Raw genomic sequence first — 22,648 nt, forward strand, 5'->3', positions numbered from 1 at the left:
CTGTGGTCACTCCTGCTGTGATCATCCCTGCTGTGGTCACTCCTGCTGTGATCATCCCTGCTGGGATCCAAAAATAGAACTTGCGCCATAATTTTCCTACGGGCCCACTTAGTGAAGGCGGTCTCTTTTCACTAAGCTCCATCATCTTGTTGCATTCTCAACAAGCATTTCTTGTTGCACACTTTTCAACACTCCCTCTCAACAAGAAAGGCTTCCCCTCAAACCTAATCCTGTAACTCTGGAATGTTCTCCATGGAACACATCTGGCCGGTCCACTTGCTCTGTCATCAAAGTCTCTAACTGCTATTGCTTCTGTCGACTGAAAACTCTGCATCTCTGTGCTCTTTAGTATCTGACTGCTCTAGCCTCTGTCACTTTGATCTCTGACTGCATTTGTGATGCTGCTAGTTCTATCTCCCAGCATTGCATCCGCACTGCACCTCCCAACTGACCTCCCTGTTGGGCTAGAAACACCCTCTGATGCTGAAGCTCTACCTGCTGCTGACAAGTGCTCCCTCTCTGACATTTGTGCTACTACAACATCTCCATGCATCTCGCACCATTGCACACTTCTCTGTGCCACCTAGCACTGTGCAAAACACTTGTGCCTCTCGCATTGCTGTAGCCTACTAGCTATGCGCTATCTTGGGATTCCCTGCACTGTCGCTCTCTCTGCCGCTCCATCCGCATATGTCTCTACCCAATTAGTTAGTTCCTGCTACTACACATTGGGGCTCCCGTAGCAAGGTCTCATCCAAGAGGTTGGGTACCTCAAGGATCCTGCCCCTCCTCCTTGGGACGGTCAATACACATCACCCCACCTCCTACCTGGAGGTATGGCTGCATGTGATCCCTCAGCCCACCTGGCTCGAAGTTTCCCCCTACTGGAGGTCTCTGGATGAGTAGATGTCTCTACTCGATCTCCTCTCAGCTTCCCTTGTTGTGGCTGCTCCACAACCTCCTGAAGCTGTTGCACCAATCGTGGCTCCTCCACAATCGTCTGAGACTTCTTCTGGCTCTACATGTTGAGAGGTAACATACCTTCCCTCACAACCACCAAGTCTCCATCAATTGCCTCACTGCTCAAGGCTTTGCATGCATCTTGAACCTCAAGAGCATACAGGTTCTTGACCCGTGAACCAATCTGCTTCACCTGTCTAGTGATGATGTGTCTAAGGAAAACATTTCCCTTACTGAAGACTACATCATAGCCTCTGTCTTCCAGCATCACGATCGACACCAAGTTTCTCTTCAGTCCTGGTACATACTTGACATCGGTCAAGGTAAGGCAAGCTCCATGCTCCCTCTGAAAAATAACCATGCCTACACCTGAGACACTATACTTCTCATCATTACCCATCCCTATGAGTATCTGGAGATCTTTCTCCTCCAAAGTACTAAACAAACTTTTGTCACTGGTCATGTGGAAAGAAGCTCCACTGTCAAGAAACCAACCACTTCCCATCATGGATGAAACCATGCATGCGAAGAGTGTGAAATCCAACTCAAATTGTGAAGCAAGTGCCTCACCTTCAGATCCTTCCCCGGATCCCTTCTTGGACTTCTTCTTTGGGCAATTAGTATCATAATTACCCAACTCATGACAACGAAAGCATCTCACCTTCGACTTGTCAACCTTCTTCCCATCATTGGAAGAACTCGATTTGGAAAGAGAAACCTTCCCCTTCCCCTTCTTCACCTTACTCACTAAGGCATAGTTCTCCACATCATGCATAGATGAAGAACTGTCTCTGGTGCGCCGTCTAATCTCCTCTTGCACAAGATCCAACCAAAGTCTCTCCCATCCTGGCAATTTCTCCCTTCCATTCACCGAGTCCTGGTAGCTATGACAACTCTTAGGAAGGCCAAGGAGTGCTAGACTCACCATATCCTCATCCTCAACAGTTACCGCCACACTTCCTAGCTCATTCTAGAATTGGGTGAACTTCATGAGATACTGGGGCATACTGTCTCCATTCTCAGCTTTGATGTTTCTGAGTTTATCCTTGAGCACCATTCCACTAGCTCAAAACTCAACTGCTTTTGATCTAAAATTCGTGAGAACAAATTATTTCTTATACAGAGATCGACTGTATGGGCATTCACCGGATATCTCACCTTCCAAAAGAAGAATGAATCCAGAGGCTACCTGGCCCGATTACAGACTCTGACTGAAGAAATAAAATGTAAACACTTTCTGAATAATAGATCCGATGATCAATCCTCGCTTGATATCTTGTAAAAATATCTTCTACAAATCAAGCAGCTTCAATACCATGTAGAAATTTTGAATAATAAACACATATTCAATGGAGATTATCCTCATCATGTACTATTGCGAAATACATACACAATACATAAGCTCCTCTACGTTGATCATCAATTTACAGAAGCAAAAACATTCACAGGCACACATAGAAGCATTAATCAAACTCATTAACACAGTATGTATCCCAGGGAAAGCATCTCGCTAAAAACCCCAACTATTTGTATATTATATTGATTGAATCATGTAACATTACAAAGTACAATGCTTATCACAAGCAATCTAGTACCAGCTCCACCTGTTACACACAATACAGCTCAGATCTGATCTCCAAATCTATTCCACTGCTTGCCTGCCTCCACAACTCAATACCTACTCAACAATGAATGAGAATGGTTTACCAAACTTGTATTTAACCAGCAATGATCCTGTATCCTACTTGGAGAAATATACGATTTTCAAAGGGAAATCCATATCCACACTTATTGCTTTTATTTTCCTTTAATCCTTGAAGAACAATGCCTTGGTTTGGTAGCCAAATTATGATAGTGCCACTCACTTGATTTATAACTTTGCTGAACAAGCTGGCTCGTGATGAGATCCCTTATCTTTTGATTGCAATAATCTCGAGTCATTTCCTTGCTGTGATATGCAGTTTTGGTAAAGTCAGCAAGCTATAATATCTATGATCATGATAAGCCGGCTCATGATGAGACCTCTTATTCTTTATGTTAAAGTGTATCGCTGGATTAATCCTTGAAGCTTGTAATTTCCAAAGTGGGGAGGAAGTCATTGTTTCCTTAAGAATAGCTCTGGACGGCAATGGTAGAGTGTTTTGGAAAGAGATTTTCTACAGAGAACCTTCGTTTTGTTATTGATACCTTTCATTGACTGATATAAAACAAATTCCCACTAAATGCCTACACCTGAGACACTATACTTCTCATCATTACCCATCCCTATGAGTATCTAGAGATCTTTCTCCTCCAAAGTACTAAACAAACTTTTGTCACTGGTCATGGGGAAAGAAGCTCCACTGTCAAGAAACCAACCACTTCCCATCATGGATGAAACCATGCATGCGAAGAGTGTGAAATCCAACTCAAATTGTGAAGCAAGTGCCTCACCTTGAGATCCGTCCCCGGATCCCTTCTTGGACTTCTTCTTTGGGCAATTAGTAGCATATTTACCCAACTCATGACAATGAAAGCATCTCACCTTTGACTTGTCAACCTTCTTCCCATCATTGGAAGAACTCGATTTGGAAAGAGAAACCTTCCCCTTCCCCTTCTTCACCTTACTCACTAAGGCATAGTTCTCCACATCATGCATAGATGAAGAACTGTCTCTGGTGCGCCGTCTAATCTCCTCTTGCACAAGATCCGACCAAAGTCTCTCCCATCCTGGCAATTTCTCCCTTCCATTCACCGAGTCCTGGTAGCTATGACAACTCTTAGGAAGGCCAAGGAGTGCTAGACTCACCATATCCTCATCCTCAACAGTTACCCCCACACTTCCTAGCTCATTATAGAATTGGGTGAACTTCATGAGATAATGGGGCATACTGTCTCCATTCTCAGCTTTGATGTTTCTGAGTTTATCCTTGAGCGCCATTCCACCAGCTCAAAACTCAACCGCTTTTGATCTAAAATTCGTGAGAACAAATTATTTCTTATACAGAGATCGACTGTATGGGCATTCACCGGATATCTCACCTTCCAAAAGAAGAATGAATCCAGAGGCTACCTGTCCCGATTATAGACTCTGCCTGAAGAAATAAAATGTAAACACTTTCTCAATAATAGATCTGATGATCAATCCTCGCTTGATATCCTGTAAAAATATCTTCTACAAATCAAGCAGCTTCGATACCATGTAGAAATTTTGAATAATAAACACATATTCAATGGAGATTATCCTGATCATGTACTATTGCAAAATACATACACAATACATAAGCTCCTCTACGTTGATCATCAATTTACAGAAGCAGAAACATTCACAGGCACACATAGAAGCATTAATCAAACTCATTAACACAGTATGTATCCTGGGGAAAGCATCTCGCTAAAAACCCCAAATATTTGTATATTATATTGATTGAATCATGTAACATTACAAAGTACAATGCTTATCACAAGCAATCTAGTACTAGCTCCACCTGTTACACACAATACAGCTCAGATCTGATCTCCAAATATATTCCACTGCTTGCCTGCCTCCACAGCTCAATACCTACTCAACAATGAATGAGAATGGTTTACCAAACTTTTATTTAACCTCCAAAGAATCACTCACACTGGGAAGGACGTGAGCATAGGCTATAATACTTGGTATTGGCCAATTCATTGGAATACTCAATCCCTTTGATTGTGCAAATCATCATGCACAACTATAGTCACAACTGATAACAATCTGATCCTCTAACACCTGTCCCTGTTGAACTGAACATGCACTGACATGCAACTGAGTTAACTGATGTATTATATAGTTGCATTATGAGTTAATAATTATTTTAACAACTCATCATTAGTCTATTTGCAGTTAGACTAATTACAACTAGTTTAACCAAGTCAAACTGAACACGACTCCATCAACTCTACAATCAACTCCACTAAACTCAACTGATTGAGTTCTAACTGAAGTCATGCATGCAACAACTCAACTGACCCACAAAGAAAGCATAATTCCTTCTGACAGCTGCATGTGCCACATCTGTAGCTCAAACTGAGGTGCTCCAAGAGGATAAGCTCAAGTTTATAGTCCAAATATTATTATGATACAATAATATTTGACTTTTCTATTTTTGACAGCCAGTCTAAAAATAGACTTTGATCACTCCTGCTGTGATCACTCCTGCTGTGATCAACTCCTGTTGTGGTCACTCCTGCTGTGGTCACTCCTGCTGTGATCATCCCTGCTGTGGTCACTCCTACTGTGATCATCCCTGCTGGGATCCAAAAATAGAACTTGCGCCATAATTTGCCTACGGGCCCACTTAGTGAAGGCGGTCTCTTTTCACTAAGCTCCATCATCTTGTTGCATTCTCAACAAGCATTTCTTGTTGCACACTTTTCAACATGGCTAAACCTTGTCCTTTCACCAACTTGGTAGATTTGATATCTGAATCAAATTCTAGTATTTTTACAATCCATCTTCCTCTCCTACCATCAGTGACAGGTTGTGTCAAGACAATTTTTACAACATTATTTGGGACACAGATAGTAATAGAGGAATGAAGTTCATAAGTTTTGAAGGCTTTTAAGGCTTGCATAGGAGCATAGGCTTGCTTTTCAATAATATCATATTTCAACTCAGCATCTCTCATGACTTTGCTGAAAAAGGAAATAGGCTGGTCATCTTCATGATCATTATTTTGCAGTAAGACAACAACTAAAGTAGTATCAGAGGCAAAAGAGAAAATGTTGAAAGGTTTTGAATAGTCAGGACTGGCTAGTATTGGGGCTTGAGAAATAACTTTCTTGATTTTTGTAAAAGCATACCTTGCCTGCACTGTCCATTTGACTTCATAATCCCTTTTTAGCATATCAGTAATATCCTTGACTATATCAACATAGTTTTGTATAACTCTTCTTAAATAATTAATCTTACCTAGAAAAGTTTGAATTTCCTTTTTATTTCTAGGTAAGCTAATTACCTCAATGGTCGATATGCATTTTGGATCAATCAATACTCCTTCCTTTGAAATAATGTGTCACAAATAGCTTTCGTTACTTTATAGCAAACAAATATTTCTTTGGATTGAGTGAAATTCCATATTTCCTGCATGTATCAAAAACCTTTCTCAAGTGCTTTAAATGTTTCTCATCAGAACTTGAAAATACAACTAGATCATCCAAATAAATAACAACAAATTTGTTAACCTTACCAACAAATTCTAGGTCCATTTCTCTTTGAAAGGTATCTCCTGCATTGGTTAAGACAAAATCAATTATAGCATACATAAATGCACCCCAAGGAGTTTTGAATGTTGGTTTTCCCCTATCTTTTGGACTTACCAAGATCTGATTGTATACAGAAAATCCATCCAACATTGAAATTCTATTTAAACCTAAAATTTTTTGGAGCAATTGATCAATCTTAGGTAATTTATAATTTTCCTTTAAACAAAGTTTGTTTAAGTTTATGAAGTCCACACACAATCGTATTTCACCATTTTTCTTCCTAGCAAGAACTAGGTTTGCTATGCAATCAGAGTATCTTAGAGGAACAATAATTTTGGCATCCAACAATTTCTTAAGTTATTTTTCAATAGTTGGCAGCAAAACTGGATTTATTCTTCTTAATTTTTGTTTGAAAGGTTTAGCTTTTGGTTTGAGAGGAATATTATGTTCAATAAGAGTTGTGTCATAGGATTTAAGCTCTTCATATGACCAAGAGGAGACATATTTATAATGTTTCAGAAGATTAACATATTTTTGTTTTGTTTCCTTAGGTAATGATGTTGAAATGTTTACATCTATGATTTCTTCATTGGTACCAATATTACAATCTTCAAAATCCTCTTGCTCTGAACTTGATAATGAAGTTTTTGAAACATCATTATTTAAAAAAAAAAATCAAGATGAATTAAACCCTTTAGAATATAATTATTAGGAAATTGAATGATATTATGATCAACTATATTATGATTTAATTGTGAAGTTTCATTTTCATTATTTGACTTATTCTTAATGATTTGTTCTTCTTCAATTTGCAAAGCTGAAAATTCATCAATTGCTTGTAAGAAAATCTTTAATTGCTCATCATCTTCAAAAACTTGCCAATGTTTAAGGTTGTGAGGGATTGAAGGCCTTTCCTTTACTTGAATTTGATATTGAAATTGCACTGGATCAGGAATTTTGAAAGAGCTACCAGAGACTACTAAAGAGTCCGCATAAATGTTTTCATCTTTAGGAATTTTTATAATGTTAAAATCTTGAAAGTAATTATATACAAAATCCCATACCTCATTTCGATCAGATCTAAGCCTAGGATGTTTTGCTTGGCATGAATTTCTTACTTACTTCACAATTAGTTCTGAGTCACTGAATACACTTAGGTTTGGACTTTTAGAATTTTAGCTAAATCTAGTCCTAAAAGTAAGGCTTCATATTCTGCTACATTATTTGTAACATCAAAGTCTAGCTTAAAATACTGAGTTATATTTTCCTTCTCTAGAGAGATACATACAATTCAAGCTCTAGCTTCTCCTTTGGAAAAGGCCCCATCAAAGTATAACTTCAAAACATCATTTTTTATACATTCAGTTTGTTCAATGCTAGGTTGAGAATTTTTGAGATCACTAGTTGTTAAAATGAAACATCCAAAATCTTGATCAACAACATAAATAGGATGATTTATTGCTTGATCATCTTTGCAAACATTATTAATAAATCTCACCTCTCTATATAATATAAGATGCTCTCCCCCATAAACATGAATTGTAGCAAAATACATCCATTTGCAGACTTCCCCCTAACTTGGCACAACAAGGTCTAGATAATAACATCCAAAATTTTGGGGGAATTATATAACAACAATATCTAAAACTACACTCTTAATAGGGATCTGAGCAATAGTTACAACTAAATCTTTGATTAATCCAAGACAAGGTACTTTTTTTGAATCAAAAGTATACATATCATGATAAGGTCTTGTGATTTGTAATTGAAGCTGGTCCATAATTAACTTGGGAATTAGATTATGAGAGGCCCCAGAATCTAACATACAATTGTGTAACAGAAAATCATGAACCTTCAAAGTAAAATAAAAGGGAGGGACATTTTCATCAATCAGATAAGAACTAGGACCAAAAACCACTGAAATTTTTTCATCCTGTAAACTAATCACATCTCCCTCAACATCAATACTTGAGGGTTGAATCCATTTTGACACCTAATTCTTGTAACTTGGGTTTTTGGAAAGTTCAAATAATGGAATGGGAATCTTGACTCTCTCTAATTATTTTTCCACACTAAAATTTGTTGGAACAATCTTTTCAAATGTGTTATGTTCGTTTGGTTAATTTAATGGTTGAATCATTGTTATTTTTGTTTCAGTTGTTTTGACCGAATTTTCATTAATAATGACATTTTCAGCTGGTCTACCAGGTCCTAGTCTTGGTCTCAAATCATATCCTCTGTTTAATTCTACAATACGAAATTCAGAGAAGGCCTGATATTTAGAAAACCAGGAAGCCTCAACATTTTGAACTAAAGGTTGATCATGAGAAACAGGAATTATAACATTTTGTGATGATGGCTCATCAAAATAATTGATATTATTTATAACTAAAGGGTCAATTTCTTCAGGTTCCTGATCATGAATCATCAATGGGGGTTGAATTTGTTGATCAGTACTAGGTCTTTGTAATATTTGGGGTTGAAAACATCTATTATATTGAAATTGAGGTCTATTTGATGCTGGTTAAACTGCTCTAGGTTGTGCTTCCATTTTTGAAATTCTATTTGAAATATTTCTTAATAGAGAATTAATTTTATCTATTTTATGATATTCACTCTTATTTTTAGAAGAAGAAGTACCTTCTTCCCTAGCTTTCATCTTTCTCTCAGCTTTTTCTGCCTTTGCCTTAAGTTTAGCTAATGTTGATCTATTAGCTTCAACTTCAATAACATTGGTCTGCATGTTTTCTAGGGTGACATATGTTCTTTTTCTAAGAATAACAACAAAATCATCATCAAAACCTTTAGAAAATATAACTTTAGCTGTAGCCACTAGTGGTTTACAGTCTGGTGGCATTTTGTTGTAAATTTTATTAAATATTTTTATGAAATCAACCACAAGTTCACCAGGATTTATTTTTAAGTCATCAAATTATGTAAGATAGTAAACACGATCATTTTTAACTCCCCATTGTTTTTTAAAGATAGTAACCAATTCATTCCAGGGAGGGATAAAACGAGATCATAAATGTATAAACCAGATCCTAACATTTCCTTCAAGAGATTGAAAAAATAATCTCATATACACATCTTCATGGTCTTTATTCATATTATCAGAAAATTCCAAAAAGGAAGCTAAATGATCCTCAACAAACAAACCAGTTTCCCCATTAAACCTAGGTAAGTGCTTTAGATATCCATCTGGAAAATTACTAAGCTGACAAGGAAGGAATAATGATACATAGCGAGCCTGAATAATAGGTTGAAAACCAACCATTGGATTAGGTGAAGACAAAGAGGATCAACATAAACTTTGAGGAGATAAGGATGGTGAAGATGAAGATAAGCTTTTAGTTGTTGTAAGGGGTGAAGATAATTGGGAAGCATTTCTCGAAGTTTTTAGTGGTGTTTGTATAGCTAACTTCTGCACTTTTGGACGAAAATTTGCTTCACTTTCAAATAAAGGATTAGTATAAATAGAGAAGTTATCTTTAGGATTAGCAGAAGTAGATGTATAGGTATGAATGACAGAAGAAATGAAATCACTAGGTTCTAATTCGAATAATTCTAAACCTAATTTTTCTTCAGATTTAGGAGATTCTGAAAGAGGTTCAAGACTCTGGTAAGAATTTGGTAAGATTCAGATTAAAGAGTTTATCACAAGGGTTCAACCCTTTATAATTTGATCTACAAAGTATTTATAAAACGTTCTTGAAAATATCTTGATTTAAAAATCAAGATTTATTTAAAAATATCTTAAAACTAATTTACAAAAATAGAACTACAAAATAGGAAATATTAAAATGCTTGGACATCTTTTCACAAAATTCGAGGCTTTTAGTGATGACTAAGCTAAAAATGTGTTGTTTTGTTGCTCTTGATAATCATCTGTCCTTCTGCTCCTAAAAACCTGCATCTTGTTGCTGAAAACTTGTTGTGTACTGCTGGAAACTATTGAAATGTGGTGACAAGTGGCGACAAGAATATTCCAATTTAATTTGTCCTTGAATTCAATTGTGAATTAAAATCGAATTTATGCTTAACAGTTACATGGAAATAATTAATTAAGTTATTTTGACTTAATTAGTTGGAGAAATTAAAGTTAGAAGTCTTTCTGAAGTCATGCAAGAGTTATCCCTTAAATTAAGGAGAGAAGATTGAGTTATATTTGAGTTATAATTAGTTAACTCAGTTTACTGAGTTAAGTCTAGTTAAATTAGTTCCAAACTGTTTGAGGAACTAATAGAGAGTTAACAGTTAGTTGATGCATGCATGCACTCAACTAGTGTACTCCAGTTAACTGAAGATTCCCTCATCAGAAACTCATGCATGTCTATTATGAGAAAGACCTAATTGAAATTAAATTCAAGGACAGTGTATTATCAGTTGCATGTGTTTTCTTATAAAGAAAAATCATGCATGCAGTCAAGGCATCATTCCTTGAGGATTGCGCAATTCTAACAATGTGTGAGATCAATGTTCAACTTGGTTGAAGGTGAATCATCCCAGAGGAATAGTGCAAGGAAATAGGATCTTAGAGGGCAGATAGGAAGGCTAGAGAGCAGCCAAGATTGCCTATAAGCATCTGTGAGGATTGTAGTGAGAGCTAAGGCTTTGTATAATTCCTATGTATTTCCACCTTGTATGATAATACAGATAGAGGGGTTTTTAGCTGAGGCTTTCGCCAAAGTATTTTCATGTGTATTGTGCATTGATTCTTCTTCTTCTGGTTATATTGTTCATCTCAATCTTTAAGCTTCCTGTTGGGTAGCGTATCCCCCCATCACATTTTTTTGGGGTTGAAGCCCAAATTTTGGTCAAGTGTAATGTAAAGACCCTGCGAAATGCGGGCGCAGAGCGAAAGAGTCTAGGTTTGTCTGCCTTAAGATAATGTAATTTAATGTAAAGTATGTCGGCCTACCCATGGTCCGCGGACCATGGGATTATATAAATAGAGTGAGGCTCTAAGTGTAAAGAGAGTCTAAGTTTTTGACAAGTAATAGACAGATGCGAAGGCATGGTTAGAAGATAGAAGTGGATCTGAAGGTATTGGGTCATAGTGATAGGTAGAGGCTCTGCAGCTAAGTGCGCAGAGGCCTAGTAGAGTCCACAGTTGAGTGCGCAGACCCCTGCAGCTGAGTGCGCAGGGCAGAGTTGGGTCTGTAACTAAACTTGAGTATTAATAAAGATAAGATTGATTCAGAATATTGTGCGTCTGTTTGTAGATCTGTATTTCTATGTTCTGGTTATCTTTATGCATTTATATTATTTTCGCATATGTGGGCTTATCTAAAAGTTGAATGAGTTAATAAGAACATTGGTCCCACACAAACTAAGTTAAACACTAATATAATAGCACAGTAAAGATCAGATCGGAAGAATATTGTATTCACGAAGGTGCGCACAGGTTAGAAAGTTGTGCGGGGTAGCGCAATGCGCAGGTTGGGATCACGAACCTCCAGAACCCTCATCCAGACATCCCTAGGGTGTGGAAACCTAGTTCTAGCACCCTCCCATACTACTTTGAGTGAGACCTCAGGCCGCGCTCTGCCTACTGTTGTCGAAAGGGCCAATAGTACCGGGATTTGCTTGGCTAAACTCACTACTGAACCTGGGTCAGGCACCACGTAGCCAACAAATGGTTCTGTTGCCGGGGCCGGGATCTACCTAAGGGATGTTTGATGTCATGCCACTGGAACCCAATAAAGAAGGAAATTGAAGAGTGGTTGGACAAGAAGATTCACGAGTTCGCAACATAGGAAAAAAAACTCCACAGGTATCCGAGAAAAGGTGGCTAGATTTCTACTTGTATACAGAAATCCATGAGATCTTCTTCGCATCCTTTCCTTCTAAACTGTATGAGTGGATCACAAGGTTAGCCGACAGTGAGGGAAGGTGTAAACTTGACCAACTGATAGTGTGGACTCCGGAATTAGTGCGCAGACTAGAGGCATCAGACGATAAGATCACACGAGTTGTGGACCATTGGCTCGACCGGATAATAGGGGGATTGTTGGGCAGTGGATCCCCCCATAGCATGTTTTTGGGGCTTGAAGCCTGAATTTTTGTAAAAGTGTAATGTAAAGACACCGCGAAATGCGGGCGTAGAGCACGAGAGTCTAGGGTTGTCCGCCCTAAGATAATGTAATTTAATGTAGAGTGTGTCGCCCTACCCATGGTCCGCAGACAATGGGATTGTATAAATAGAGTGAGGCTCTAAGTGTAAAGTCAGTCGTGGTCTTAAGTCTTATATTCTTTTGGATGAGGAATTCGCTCTGAGTCTGTAAGTCTCAGTCTTGGGTTATAGTAGTAGGAAGAGGCTCTCTAGCTGTGTGCACAGAGGCCTGGTAGAGTCCGTAGCTGTGTGCGCGGACCCCTGCAGCTGAGTGCGTAGGGTGGAGTTGGGATTGTACTTGGACAGATAATTAATAAAAGATAAGTTGATTTTGGAATATTCTGTGTCTTTGCTTCTGTTGTATTTATGCATCTCTTTATAGTTATGATTGTGCGCACTGGTTATAAGTGTTGGATGATTAATGAGAATATTGGGCCCACATAATTAAGTTAAGATCTATAATAAAAGCATAGCAAGGAACAAGGATCTAGACATCACCTCTTCACGCTCTTTACAGAGCTACGCAGAAGCAGTTGCACAAGTTGTGAAGGACAGACGGCTGCGCGGAGCAGCACAAGCGCGCAGGATCAGTTCGCGAACTTCCCAGACTTCATCAAGACATCCCTAGGGTGCAGAAACCTAGTTCCAGCACCCTCCCATACTACCTCGGGTGAGACCTCAATCTACTGCATCGTGAACTGTTGCCGAAAGGGCTAGTAATTTTGGGATTTTTTTGGCTAAATCACTTCTAAACCTGGGTTAGGCCCCAAAAATCCAACAGGGATTTATCAATGAGTTTTCGGTAGACATGACCGTGAGCTACAGTGAAGCGGAACGATGCTTTCTCAAGGGACGGCGAGGTAAGTACATTAAATCTCTGAATACCTGGATTAAGATGTTGTTATGTGAAAAGCGGGTTATGCGAATACATTAATGTTTGGAACGACGTGGAGCAGAAAGATCTACAAAGGTAGCGGGGAACTAGGAAACAATCCCTTAATTTCACCTTCGCGAGAGAGTGAGTAGAAGCTCGCTCGAGTCTTTATGAGAAGTGCGGTCAGTTTCATAAGACAGTGTGTTCCACAGTTACTACCTCCACCCACACCACCACCCACTTCACCTCCTTCACCTCCATCTCCACCCACTCCAGCTCCACCAACCACGCAGTTCAGCATGGCGAGCGAGATCAAGCTACCCATATCCAGAGGAGTAGGGAATGAGGATCTGGACCAGTTCTAGTTCATGGTAAGGGCAGTGTAGGAAGCGCAAGGGGTCATGGACAACAACATTAAGAAGGTGTTGAAGCCCCAAAAATTGGGTCTACAACAAGGGGGATATCGACTCGGTCCGGACCTTGGTTAGCAACTCTTTTCCGTATGGTATAGTGGGTCCGACTGGGGATATGGGACCAGTTTCCTAATTTATGTGTGTGTGTATTGAGATTTGATATTTCCTTCTTAATAACTTCTAAGTAAAATGCTTTTATTCTAAATCTAATGTAACAACATGCAATTGTATTCTAATGAACAGAAATATCTAATTCTAAAACTAACCCGGGATTTAATCTTTTAATTATGCGATCAAAAATAGTTTCTATAGCAATTGGTAATAAAGATCATTCAATTGCTATAAGAAAAGAATTCAATAAAGATGAATCGTTTCGTATAAAAAGTTAGCCGAACAGTTGTGAAAAACACATCGCATAATAAGTCACTCATATATTAAGCATAAATAAATGGCTATCACCGTACAAAAGTGCTAAATGATAACTCAAGCATTCAAGCATTCATACATAAATAACTGAACATGAATATCACCATAACACATAAGAAAAATTTGTTAAGAGATAAAAGTACCATTTATAACGAGTTCTACTCATGAGATCCAACAATAATGATTTATCTCTTCTTAATTCAACATCTACTAAGAGTACAAAAGTGCAATTTCAGTAGCAGATATCAAACACAGATGTCAATAAATCTTGTTCCATTCATTCATCAAAACCTCCTTGGAGGGTGTAGAAGTGCATGTTCTAAGGACAAGTTTTTGATAAATTTCAAGACCCTTCTCTAAATGCATGAGAAGGGTTTAAATACTACTAGCTAAATCTAAAAATAGTTTATTACAAAAATATAGGAGGTGGTTTAAATGACCGTCCTCATTTTAGGCAAAAATAAAGCAAAACTAAAACCAAAACTGAATCTAAAATTAAAACTTGCAATTAACTATCTATGTATCTGATCTTTGTAGTCGCAAGCATCCAACATCGGCTTGAGGAGAGTTGGCTGGCTGACCTTCGACTTTAGCTGTCCTGCGAAAACAGAATCGGCAAGTGCTGGCACCATCTTCTTGGCAGAATTATTGATATATTTGAGAGTCATGCACTGGCTGTGTGGTTTTACCAAGTATGTCCAGTAAGAATCCCAATTCAACTTGGTTAACCTTTTGATGGACTCTGTTTTTTCTTGAGCCTTCTGTCTCCAGCTTGTCTATAGGTGATTTACATTTGGTAGATATTTACATACCACTTGAGGATATTCTTGATAAATACCACTGGTTTTTAGAGCTTGGGTTTTGCCTTTCGCCTTTAGTGCATTTTCCTACAATTTTCTGGGCTTACAGGCGATTGAGTGATTAGAGGCTTTTCTTCTCAAGGGGTTTTTCCTGGCGATGCGCATTGGAAACTGCCTCCGTTCCTCGATCCGGGCTTCCTTGGTTCTATTTTTTGCCTCTTGCGTGCTTTTTGTTAGAGGATATAAACCTTAAACTTTTTGGAAATAACGACTCCATGAGTTCTTGGTCTTGAGTTTTAAATTCTCTGCCTATTATGTCAGGTCTATCTAGTACCCATTTGACCATGTCTACGTATGGAAGAATCTTGTGCCTCGCCGCTATCCGATGCAAGAACAAGCATGATAGTTCTTGAATTGGCACCTCAGACGACCCGCGTGAATCTATAGTAGTTGTGACCTCCATTACTCTAGGATTTTCTCCCTCGAGTAGACTGTGTATGCCTTCCCAAGTAGTAATGTCGGCATCTCTATTACAGGTGGTGTTCGTGTACAAGGGCGTCATTTCTTTATCTTCAGAACTCAGAGCTTTACCCTTCTTTCCCATAATATTCTGAACACTGCTATGTATACCTCTCTATTCTTCGCTCCTGCAATTTACAAATGAGGAAAGAGTAATGATAAGAAAAAGGTGACGGGAAAGCTTTAAATGCCGAAATCATATAAAAATATCACCTTACATGAAATGGCCCTTTGATCAGATCAAAACCATATTTTATTAATGATTACCAACTAACTTCATTAAATTAACATTAATGTGCATAAATGGGCATCGGTTTTTGGAAAAGCTTTTTCAAGTGACGAGCCCTGCAGATCTGTGATAAGGCGATTTTCTGATTTGCTTCTCAATATCGCAGATCGCAATATCGTTATGTGTGGTGATCATTTACCATATGTTTTCTACGCAATGTGATTTGCGAGATGCACCATTCATATCAGCGTTTGAGGTATTTCACGTTAAGTGATACTTGAAGCACACTAAAACTGCGATGCGTTAAGTGTATTCAATGCGTGATTTCGCATCGCAATTTCGCAATCTTAGGATTCTGCTTGTAGAAAGGCATCCATTACCTTTTTTGCGATGTGACGCTCTTTATTGAGAGAGTGGTTTTATTCGAACTTTATCATAAAACTTAAGTCTTTTTAGATTTTTTCCGAGTATTCTCCTATAGTAAGTTTTATTCAAAAAGGTAATACAAGCACTAATTTATTTTTAAATTTTTTTGAATAAGGGTCCCCACTTATTTAGTATTAGTAATAAAACTAAATAAGAAGGGGGGTTGTTGCTGGCCACAACAATTGGTGATTCACTTGGAATAACCATATCTCTACTTTTCTTTTGAATTTTCAAAACTTCCAAAATAGAAAAATTTTCCAGAAAATCAAACTTTATTATAGAAAGATAAAGTACACCATGCTTTTAGCTATCAGTGATAGTTTGTTTCTTCTATGTTAACTTTGGTTATTTACTTCCTAGATCTAGTCATTGTATTTACATCAGTCATTACTTGGTTTATAAAGATAAAAACAAAGTCTTCTCTGTAAATCAATTTTAAATATGCTCATTTGTCATAGGTAGAGCCTCTGCTGCCAGCAGGCATTTATAGCCTCGACAGGGTTACCTATTACCCAGCAATGATCTTGTATCCTACTTGGAGAAATATACGATTTTCAAAGGGAAATCCATATCCACACTTATTGCTTTTATTTTCCTTTAATCCTTGAAGAACAATGCCTTGGTTTGGTAGCCAAATTATGATAGTGCCACTCACTTGATTTATAACTTTGCTGAACAAGCTGGCTCGTGATGGGATCCCTTGTCTTTTGATTGCAATAATCTCAAGTAATTTCCCTGTTGTGATATGCAGTTTTGGTAAAGTCAGCAAGTTATAATATCTATGATCATGATAAGCCGGCTCGTGATGAGACCTCTTATTCTTTAAGTTAAAGTGTATCGCTGGATTAATCCTTGAAGCTTGTAATTTCCTAAGTGGGGAGGAAATCATTGTTTCCTTAAGAATAGCTCTGGATGGCAATGGTAGAGTGTTTTGGAAAGAGCTTTTCTATAGAGAACCTTCGTTTTGTTATTGATACCTTTCATTGACTGATATAAAACAAATTCCCACTAAAGGTCGTTTTTTTATCAAAATTTACAAGGTTGAAACTAGTATCATTTTCAAGCTTATAGCCTTTGACTATATCTTTCAATAATAATGTCTGATTTTCTAAATCAGTCCTATTTATACAAGCAAAAAACAAAATTTAACAGAAATTCTAGTCTTTTTCGTGAATTCCAAATGTAACCATTTACAACTGGTTTTATTATCAAAATAAAGGAAAATCTAATTTTACAAAAATAGAAGAATGATCTCTTGTGGAAAGTATTTTTTGAGGATCTGATCGTTAACAGGTAAGGATTCCCTTTTCCCTGTTAAATCCGATAACGTGAAAGTAGATGGACCCATGATTTCTGCAATTTGGAAAGGGCCAAGCCACATTCGTTGAAACTTCGTATGTTTCCCCTTTTCCTCATGAGCCTTATCCCATTTTAAAACTAGATCTCCAATCTGAAAGTCCTTTCTGGATTTTATGTTTGAATCAAAAGAAGCTTTTACTAATGCTTGGTGATGTGCATGAGTTATTTTAGCATGTTCTCGTTGCTCTTCTAGCTTAAGGATTTGCAGTTGCCTTAGTTGTAAGGAAGAAGTTGGTGTTTCATCAATAAATTGAACTAAGGCCAATGAAGGAATCGCTAGATGAGTTGGAAGGACTACTTCTTTCCTATAAACTAAATTAAAGGGAGAAGTATCAATGGAGGCTTTCTGCTTTATTCGGTATGCCCATAGAGCATATATTAAGGATTTGTGCCAATTATTATGAGTTTTATCAATGGTTCACTTAATGATTCTGATTAAGTTTTTATTTGTTGATTTAGCTAACCCGTTCCCTTGTGGATAATAATTGGTAGAGTATTTAAGCTTAAAACCTCTTTTGAGTGCAAATTCAGTCATAGCATTGCCAGAGAAGTACGATGCATTATCAAACATTAAAGCAGAGGGTAAACCAAACCTGGTGATTATGAACTGATCTATGAAATCAATGATGTGTTCGACATTAGTTGTCTTGAGAGGAACTGCTTGTACCCATTTAGTAAAATAATCTGTAGCCGTAAGGATATACCTATGTTGTTTAGAAGAGTGAGGAACGATCTCACCTATTATATCCAATCCCCATTGATCAAAAGGTTGATCGATATTGACTGGTTGCAAAGGAAATGATGGCTTCTTTTGTCTCCCAGCAACAGTTTGACAAACTTGACATTTCCTTACGTAGCTATGCGCATCTTTGAATAGTGTAGGCCAATAGTACCCTGCGTGCAAGATTTTATGTGTTGTAGTATCTCCGGCATAATGTCCACTTGTTGGTCCATCATGGAGTTCCTATAACATCTTTTCAGCTTCAGCTTTCTCGAGACATCGAAGGAGAACAAAATCATAATTCATCCTAAAAAGTACATTGTTTACGAGTTGATATTGCTTAGCCTTCAATCTTAGGGCTCTTTTCTTTGTATAATCTAGATTTGAAGGAGAATATCCGTTCTTTAGATAAAATATGATATCAACGTATAATGATTCAATATCGTTTAGGCTTACCTGATACATTTTTACTTTTGAAGACAGTATTTCGAAAATAAGTGATGCTCCGGCTAGCATTTTACAAAAGCCTTGACCTTTCATAATATTTGTTGGTTTAATTTCAACGTTGTATTCTTGTAAAGCAGTAACCCAATTTTCTCTCTTTTCACCCACATTGTTATGAAACCAGCTCAAGAAAAGATAGAAAAGATAGATCAACACCTTAGAATTCAGCCTCTTCGAGGGGGCAATCTCCTTTACATTACATAAATGAACAATTCTTCGATGATTCAAATGACAAAACCTCCTTTCTATATATAGGAGTCTAATGAGTCACAATATAATCTAGCCGACCTAATAATAATAATATAAAGCCACAAAAATAACAATAGAGGAATTCTATGGGGCACAGTAATAACAATATGGGGGCAATAGGGGCACAACAATATTAATAAGGGGTATAAATACAATAGTAATGGGGTAATCACTAGTATTATAGGGACCCAACATGCCCCTCTCCTTCAAAAAAGTGTTGTCCTCAACGCTTGAGTAGTTCTGGATACTTTTGCATAAAATTCTCATCCTCCCATGTGGAATCTTCAGCGGGTAAGTTCTTCCACTTGATAAGATACTCTAAAATTGATCGATTTCGTAGCTGTTGAGTTCTTGTTTCTGTGACTACTTCCGGTTCCAATATAATTTTTCCTTCCTTGTCAAGTTCTGGAAATATTGTTTGAACTGGGAGCTTGTTGCCTATAACCTTCTTTAAACATGAAACATGGAAAACTGGGTGCAATCGAGAAGCTGCAGGAAGCTCCAATTTGTATGCCATAGTACCAATCTTTTGCAACACCTTGTACGGACCATAATACTTTGGTGATAATTTATTATCCTTCTTAGCTTGCTTGAGGGACATTTGCTTATATGGTTGTAGCCGTAGGAATACCCAATCACCTACATCAAAACTTCTTTCGTTGCGATGTTGATCTGCCTATTGTTTCATTCTATTCTGTGCCAACATGAGGTTATCCTTTAAGAGTTGGAGGACTTGTTGTTGATGTTCAATGTGATGTTCCACTGCCTGAACCTTAGAATTTTCTATTAAATATGATGTGATGGATGGTGGTTGATACCCATAAAGTGCCATAAATGGGGTCATTTTTGTTGCTGTATGGAAGGAAGTGTTATACCACGATTCAGCCAGAGGAAACCATTTGCCCCATTGTGTCTATTTATCAGATACAAAGCAACGAAGATATCCTTCCAAACATTTGTTTACTATCTTAGTTTGCCCATCAGATTGAGGATGATAAGATGAGTTATGAGCTAACTGAGTACCAAGACAAGAAAATAATTCTGTCCAAAAATTTCCAGTGAAAATGGGATCTCTGTCACTTACAATAATCTTTGGGTTTCCATGTAGCTTTTGAATTGTTTCCATAAATGCAGTAGAAACTGTACTGGCTTTAAATGGATGTGATAATGCACAAAAGTGTGCATACTTGGTAAGTCTATCAACTACCACCATGATGACACTCTTTCCCTCAGACTTGGGTAAACCTGTGATAAAATCCATTGAAACCTCCTCCCAATGTTGGCTTGGAATGGATAAAGGTTGTAATAGACCTGGTGTCTTAATTGTTTCAACTTTATTTTGTTGGAAAACCAAACATTCCGCCACAAATTTTGAATATCTGATTTAAGGCCATCCCAAAAAAATTCCTTCTTAACCTTGTGGTAAGTTTTTAAAAATCCTGAGTGCCCTCCTAAGGGAGAAGTGTGCAATTCCATAAGAATATTTTGTTTTAGCTGGGAATTCTTACAGAGGTATAAGCGATCTTTGTACCATAACGAATCATTTTGCCAACTAAATGTATCAGATGTACTGGAATCTTGTTGTAACTTTCGAATAAGTGCCCATACTTCTTCGTCATTCTTCCATTCCTCCCTTGCTTCGTTTATCCAATCTGGTTGGATAATAGAAATGGCACTCAACAATGCTTCCACCTCCTCATCCTTTCTTGAGAATGCATCTGCCACCACATTTTGCTTCCCTTTTTTGTAGATGATTTCAAAGTCATAACCCAACATCTTTGTGACCCACTTTTGTTGCTCTTCAGAGGATAATCTTTGTTCTAAAAAGTATTTAAGGCTATCATGATCCGTTTTTACCTTGAAGTGTCTTCCCATTAGGTAGGGTCGCCATTTCTTAAGTGCATGGAGTATTGCCAACATTTCCTTCTCATAAATGGCTTTGCTTAAAAACTTTCCCTTGATTGGAAAACTTTCAAAAGCAATGGGTCTTTCATCTTGCATTAGAACAGCACCAATTCCATTTCCTGAAGCATCACATTCCACAATAAAGGTTTTTGTGAAGTCCGGTGTAGCTAAGACCGGTGCTTGGCACATTGCCTCTTTAAGATGTTCAAAGGCCTTTATTGCTTCCAGAGTCCATGCAAATGCATCTTTCTTCAATAATGTTGTTAGAGTTGCTGCTATTCTCCCATAATTCTTAACAAACTTGTGATAATACCCCGTCAACCCGAGAAATCCTCGCAGATGCTTTATGGATGTGGGGATTTTCAATTCCTTATTGGCTTTAATTTTGCTAGGGTCTACCTTAACTCCTTCATGATATACAATATGACCCAAATATTCAATCTCCTGGACTCCAAAGAAACATTTTGATCTTTTTGCATATAATTGTTTCTCCTCCAATAGTTGTAGCACCCTGTCAACATGTTCAACATGATCCTTCCAAGACTTGCTGTAGATTAGTATATCATCAAAAAATACTAACACAAATTTTCTAAGGAATGGTTTGAAAATTGAATTCATCAAACCTTGAAATGTTGAAGGTGCATTAGTAAGGCCAAAAGGCATGACCAAAAATTCATAATGACCCTCATGAGTTCTAAATGTTGTTTTTGGAATGTCTTTAGTCTTCATTCTGATTTGATGATATCCTAAATGGAGATCCAACTTGGTGAAGTAAAATGATCCATGCAATTCATCCAGTAATTCATCAATGACAGGAATGGGGAACTTATGTTTAATAGTGAGCTTATTGAGCTCCCTATAATCCAGACACATGTGCCATGATCCATCCTTCTTGTGCACCAATACTACTGGAGCAGAGAAAGAACTTTGACTTGGTTGAATTATACTAGCGTCTAGCATTTTTGCAACCATACGTTCAATTTCACTCTTTTGGACATAGGGATATCTATACGGCCTGATGTTTGGAGGAACACTTCCTGGAATCAGATGAATAGCATGATCATGATTATGCATAGGTGGGAGACCTTTGGGAGTCTCAAATACCTTGGAATGATTGTCCAGGACTTTTTGGAGATCTGGAGAAATAGATGATTCCGATGTGGAAACATCTAGCGAACATAATTGTGAAATTACACCTGTTTTCTCCTTTTTTAGAAGCTTTGTCATACCATTAGAGCTTATTATCTTTCCTGGTTTCCCTGCAATACCCCTTAATTCAACTTCCTTTCCTTCCGTAGAAAATTTGATGAAAGGTTCTTGAAAATTAAAAGCTATTGTACCCATTGGACTCCTAGTACAACATCAGCACCTCCCATTGGAATGGAAAGCATTAGGCTAGTCAATACATATTCTCCCATGGATATCTTGATATTATGGCATTTTCCAGAGCAATTTATTGTTCCTCCATTTGCAATCATCACTTGACACTCTGGTGCTGGATATACGATTTTCCCCAGGTCACCTGTTTGGAATGTAATTCAGGAGTCTCAAAAAGACCAACTTCCTCAGATCATATCTCCACAAGTATAGCGTGAAAAGCACTGAAATTTGGACCTGAGGTTCAGCGTGATTTCCTCTCAAATGGGTTTTTTTTGCAACTTCTGAAACGTTGCAGAAAAAAAAGTTATAGCGAAAATTCCACGAACACCTGTTTGGAGCAGCGAAACCTTAGAATCCAAAGCTCTGATACCAAATGTTATGAAGCCAGCTCAAGAAAAGATAGAAAAGATAGATCAACGCCTTAGAATTCAGCCTCTCCGAGGGGGCAACCTCCTTTACATTACATAAATGAACAATTCTTTGATGATTCAAATGACAAAACCTCCTTTCTATATAGGAGTCTAAGGAGTCACAATATAATCCAGCCAACCTAACAA

The sequence above is a fragment of the Pinus tabuliformis genome, chromosome 6 (genome assembly GCF_031772625.1).
Source record: "Pinus tabuliformis cultivar Carrire ecotype Pingquan chromosome 6, CPIR1, whole genome shotgun sequence".
NCBI classification, from domain to species: Eukaryota; Viridiplantae; Streptophyta; class Pinopsida; order Pinales; family Pinaceae; genus Pinus; species Pinus tabuliformis.